This window comes from Vigna radiata, unplaced genomic scaffold (assembly GCF_000741045.1).
Source record: "Vigna radiata var. radiata cultivar VC1973A unplaced genomic scaffold, Vradiata_ver6 scaffold_251, whole genome shotgun sequence".
Lineage (NCBI taxonomy): Eukaryota > Viridiplantae > Streptophyta > Magnoliopsida > Fabales > Fabaceae > Vigna > Vigna radiata.
This window is the reverse complement of record NW_014543556.1, coordinates 367,979-374,250: the sequence shown is the minus strand read 5'-3', so window position 1 is coordinate 374,250 and position 6,272 is coordinate 367,979.

The following is a 6,272-nucleotide window of genomic DNA, read 5'->3' as shown; positions in this document are numbered from 1 at the left end:
ATTGTTTTGTATGAAAATTTTGTGTTAGTGCTGTTAGAAATGAAATCAAGTGTCTTTAGGGTTAATTTTAGGCCATTTTAGAGGAAATGAGGTAGTGATTTTGAGCAAATGAGGTCTGCAGCGTTATTGGATTGTTGGGACAGTTTTATCCACTGTATTATAACTTGTTTGAGTCACTAAATTGGTCAAAATTGGTGCAAAGAGGTAAGATCGGGTTTTGGGTCTCTAAGTTGGGAAAATTAGTGTTTTAGAGTTAGAAAGGAAGTGTGGTGGTCAAATTTAGAGTTAGGCATTCTTGGTGATCCTAGTCAGTTTAGGTAACTTAGGTAGGTCATGTGTGACTTAGTAGGCATGTTTAAATGGTTAAAAACCAACTCCAAGTTGTAGAATTGAATTTAGAACTCTAGGTTGATAAAATTGAAGTTGTAGAACCTAAATCAATGCATAAACACTTTATAATAATGTTAGAAAGGATTAGAATTGTTTAGGTAAGTTTAATTTAGCATGAAAGTTGATTTATGGGTGGTAGAAGTTCACCAAAAGGATTAGAAATGGTAAAAGGGGGTAGAGTTGCTCAATTATGCAGAAAAATCTACAGATGCCATGCCTGGGCACCCCAAAAGGGGGCTGGGTGCCCTTTGATTCAGTTTTTTTTGCCAGAGTGTGGTGCCTGGGCGCCCCTAAAGGGTGTTGGGCATCCTTTTCTGTTATTGTGTTTGTTTTTTATAGTTTGTGGGGTTTCGGATGTCCGTTTTGGACGTTCTTTAGGTCGCTTTGGGGGGTTTTTGACCCTTCCGGAGCCATTGGTGAGGGTCTCCAAGCTGTTTGAATTACTTTAGTATTGATAATTAAAAGTCCTAAAGAAACTTGTGTTAATAAGTGATGGTTTTATGAAAGTATGTAATGTATGAGTTGTTTTTATGACATGGTTGATGTTGTATGATGGTGTATGAGACAATATAGTAAGAATGCACTTGAATGACTATGAAATTTTATGTTTGATGAATCAAAGTGATTTATGAGGTACATTATTGATTCAAGAGGAATATCATGTGATTTAAAGTGGTCGGACTGAATATGAAATTAAGATCTCTCGGTGAGATCAGTTAGTGTATTGAATGAATGTGAGAGACTTCCATATGGGGGTTATCCCTAACACTCCAACGGTCTTCATTCTCACTTAGAGAGGATTGACGCGTGTGGTGGGAGTAGTGGGAGGTCCAAGGGTAGGCGCTATCACTAGAGGTCTATTTCGCGATAACGGACTAGCCTTGTGTATGGTCGGGTGGAACCCCTTTGCAATGCTTTTGCAAAGCAGTAGAGGCCACCACAAGTGCACAACCCGCCCCAGTTCTACATACATTCTATGTCCGGACGTGTCTAGGAGTCTTAACATGATAGGATGCTTGTTTTGATGAGTTTTATGAAACAAATGCTTATGTTAATGATGAATCATGTAGTTATGTGTGTATATGGATATTCTTGGAAATGTTAGATTGATTGGAAATGAATTGTATGATTGTCTGAGACCTAGCTCACCCTTGCGTTGTATGTGTTGCATGTGTTTGCCTTCTCCCTTGTGATGATCATCCAATCCTTTGGATGTGAGCAATAAGTGATTATGTACCATTGGTGATACGCGGGGCCCAAGCCCACCAAATAAAGAACAACCCAAAAACATAGAGAGGGGTAAAAAAGACCTTTATGCACATACAGGGGTGAGGATAGCTTAATAGGGGGTGCACCGGGAACTTTCTTATTTTAGAAATAGAAATAAACGTGTACTCCATCTAGTTTCTAGAAGCTAGCACATGTATTAGAGTTAGGCAACGTGATTCATAATGGCTGAACACGTTTTTCATCACAAGCCCAAGGTTGAGGAGTCTATATAACTCACCTTGGCTGCCCTTGTATTCACTTTTGGATGAAATTAAAGAAACTCTGCTGAAATGCATAGTTGTTTCCTTACTTCCGAGAGTCACTTCAAAGCAGGGAGTCGTCTGAGTTGTAAACCACCTCTTCAAGCTCTCCTCCATTTCACCTAGCCACTACAAACTCACTCCGCTGCCAACCACTTCCATTTCTGCATCCAATTCAAACTCTGCAGAACAACCAAATCTGGAACGGAAGTCCCTTGCTGGCACTGTTCCATTGGATTGCAATCGCTGCCATGCTTCTTCTCCTCTTTAGTCTCATGGATCTACATCACTACATCAATACTTGATTTATCAAGTGGTATTCAGAGCAAGTTTCTATCCAGAACCGTGAGATAAGTGCTTTTCCTTTTTCATTTCCATACTGTCAACAAAAAAAAAAAAAATCATGCACTGTCTTGATTTTGTGTTCATCTCTGTTCAAGTCATTTTGCTGTGATTTAGGTTCTGTGTTGAGTCTTTTGTGGATACTAGCTGTGTTTGTTTGAGTATTTTACATCTTCATTCAGTTAATCTTTGTTTCTTGTTGAGTTTTTTTAGTTTGAGCATCTAAATGTATGTCTCGGTCATGTCAAATTAATTTTGATTTTTTTTCTGTCATCAAATCTGGTTTGAAACCAAGTTACCTAGCTGAGATTGGAGTAAAATGGACATGTATTGCACCAATTAAGAGCAATGACCGATTCTATGAGGAGTTCAGGGGTTTACATTGTGCCATCCATCTCAGATCTGTGTTGGTGTTAAATTTCTATTTCTGGTAATTCTGTTTCAGCAGTAGTGTTACTGTTGCATTGGCCAAATTTGATTTTACGTTGCTGTTTGATCCTAAAAATATGCTTATTTGGATCTGCACCAGTATACCTATTGATTGAGCATGATTTCACTTTGCATTTAATTTGGTCATACTGCTGAAAAGGTCATTTCCATTCTGTTACAGGCAGTAAACCGATCTGCCAAGTGTTTGGAGTCAAATTCTGCGTGTGGTTCTGGATTGAGCATTAGATCATTGCCAATCATCTAATTGATACTTCTGCCATTTTGAGCAATTTTCTTTGATTGTATTGAGTTCATTTCTGTTGTGTTTAAACTGAAATACCAAATAGCTTACAGCAGCACCAACCTACTCAATTTCTGTTACACATTGAATTTTAGCAGAATTTGTGTTCAAACAAGTTTGTTTTAATCATTCAAACATGTTTGCATCAGTTTAAGATGAGTAGTTGCTGTTATTTGAAAAATGCCTATAGGACTTGCCAAATTTTTGGGTCAATTCTGGTAAATCTGTAGCAGTGCAGTGCCTATATTTTGTTTCCAAAAATTAGATTGAATTTGGTGATTGATCAGTACTCATGGATGTAGTAAAAGCTTGGTTCCTTTAAAAAAAAATGCATTCAAGAATGTTCAAACAATAAGATAGATACATCAAAAAGCTGAACGAACCATTGCATCCAATAAAATGAAAAACTGCCGAGACTGATAGATCAATTTCTGCATCCAAATTCACCATTCTTTGAGGCATTTTCACAAACAGATTGTGAAATTTCTGAAGTACTGCTATTTTGATCGATTTACTGGCTGATAATTTTTTTTTTTGGTCCAACCTACTCTAGAACTATTCTTAGGATCCTTTTGAAGTGCTACCGTGTTTGCTACCTGATTAATTGCTTGATTTCAATTTTGTTGGAATTCTTGCACACAACCTGTTGGATCAAAGGTCTGTGCTGTATTGGTTTTTGGGTGCAATTATATGGCAGTAGTGAGGTAATTTGCAGTGCTACTACTACTATGCTTGAATGATCAGGTGTGTTACAACTCAGATTACTCACCACACTAGGAAGCATCAAAGGAGGTTCAATTGTTGAGAAAAACGTGATTGAAGTTGGCTCTTGGATCAGGAAAAACGTGCTCCAAAACAGCAGTAGCAGTGCTCTGGATTATGCAGCAGCAGAATTTTCTGTTTAATGCAGCAACAGTTGAGCAAAGTTCAATCACTTGCAGGTGAGAGTTTAGTGTGAATTAAGCAAATCTGAATTGCAGTCTTTGCAAAGTCAGTTTGAGTGAATCTCGAACACCAGCCTCTTATACACCCCATGCAGTTGTGAGCCTAGTTTGTTGCACTTTAACAACACCTATTCTTGTGAGAAGCCAAAGTTGTTTTGCCAACCCTGTTTCTGATTCTGATTCATTAATTGAAACTCCCATTGCCAAATGGATTTTGATCAAAATTCAAAACTGATTTTGTCAAATAAACTCGCTGATTTACACTTCTGAGTTGTTCCAAAACAAAATTTGTAAACTTCTCATATTCAAGTTTTGAATCAACTTGCAAATTTTGTTTTGGCTGCAACCGTCAAGATGAAATGAGTTTTTGAAACTCCATTGATTCAACTGGTGTATTTTGCTCATTGATTTATGATTTCAACTTGTAATGCTAGTCACATTTAGTATCCATCAGTTAGAATATTGGTTGTCTGGTGTAATTTTTATCATGCAGATTTGACTTGGAAAGCATTGTACACCAGATTTGTGACCAGGTTTGAGCGTGGAAATAGTAGACCACCAACATCAATCTGCAACATAAGAATTTTGCAGCAAAACCACAAAACCGTGAAAAGCTTTGTTTCTTCCAAGCTGCAGCAGTGGGAAAAATTGAATCCATCCTCCACATTCATTGTAGTAAAGCCGAGAGAGAGAATTGGTGCAGTTGAGTTTTTAAGCAGCAACAAAGCAACCAAAACTGAGAAAGGACCGTTGAACCACAAGCTGCGAGGCTCCAAAAGTAGTCCATCACTCGGATTTGAATGCAATCAGAACGTGGCAGCAACCATTGTTTGCTTTCTTTTGTAATTGTAGTGTTCATTTTTTTTTTTTACTTGTAATAGGTTTGCTTTGCTAGTTTCTTCTTGTAAAAGGCCATTCAAAGTCCAAGTTGTCTTGGAAGAGTCCTTGGTGCTCTTTCAACTCTTGGCAAAACTTTTTTTATATGTGTTTAAATTGGTGTTTCACGCATAGGGGTCACCTTAGAGTCCGACATTAGAGTCCTAGCATTTTCTTTGATTATTTGAGTCATCTTTTGTAATCATAAAAGTGATCTTTGAGTTACAATAATTAAGTAAGTAGCCTAGAACACTTTTGGCAAGGAAAAGGCTTGGTACTTAAGCAACCCTAGTGGTTCACCTCCCTTACCTGAAATTTGTTCTTTGGTGAAATCTAAGTAGTTGTAACACAAGAAAACTTTTAAAAACAAAAATGTCTTGTTATTCATCAAGGATGTCTAGTTCATCCATTAAGGATTATTTGTGTACTAAAGCTAGAAAAATTCCCTTCTTTGGTAAAGATACAAATGTCTTAACATATCTAGCTAGGGAAAAAGAAATTAATCAAATGCATCATGTCCTTATTAGGCAAAGTGAAATTGAGTCTTATAGTACAATTGTTCTTTCTAGAGAGTGTGAATCTCGTGTTCTTAGTTTATATCTCTCTAGATTAGAAATGCATGCACTAGAGTGGTGGGATGAAAGGCAATATTGGGTTCATCAAGGTAGAAAATCCACCATTGAAAATTGGTATGAATTGAGATTGTGCATGAGAAAAAAGTTTGTGCCTCCTTTGATTAAAAGAAACTTGGAACTTATGAAAGAAAGTATTCAAGAGGGAAAATTATTTCTTGCGAGTTTAAAATATCAAGGTTTCTTTCGGAGAGAAATAGAATTTGGGGCCAGACTTCAAGAATTAAGGAATAAGAAAAGAGAAAGAGAAATTCAAAGAAGAGAGCAAGGAAGAAGATAACAAGTAAGAAGAGAGAAAGAGAGAATAGAGAAAGAAAGAAGAGAGAGGGAAAGGAGAGAAGATGAAGAAAGAAAGGAAAGAGAAGAAGAGAGAAGAAAAAGAGAGAAAAAGGAAAGAGAAGAAGAGAGAAGAAAAGAAGAAGAGAGAAGAAAAAGAGAGGAAGAGGAAAGAGAAGAAGAGAGAAGAAAAGAGGAAGAGAGAATAAAAGAAAAAGAAAGAGAAGTCAAAGAAGAAATTGAAAGAAAGGAAGTGGAAGAAAGTGAACAAAAGCAACTAAGAACAATATCTCCTCTAACCACAATGGAATCAAAATTATTAAGGGGAGGTTTTCTATCTTTTCACTTTTCTTCATTTATTTTTGAAAGTCCAAAATATCACTTTTCTCTCCAAGAATTCGCCATGTCATCTTTAAAAATAAAACCTTCAATACATGGCAATTCACAACTTGGGTTAAGGTTACTTTTATGGGTACCACTAACTCAAGAAACAAATAAAATTTCAAAAGAAGAAAGGTTTCTTCATAGTATTAAACTTGAACATTTTAAAATT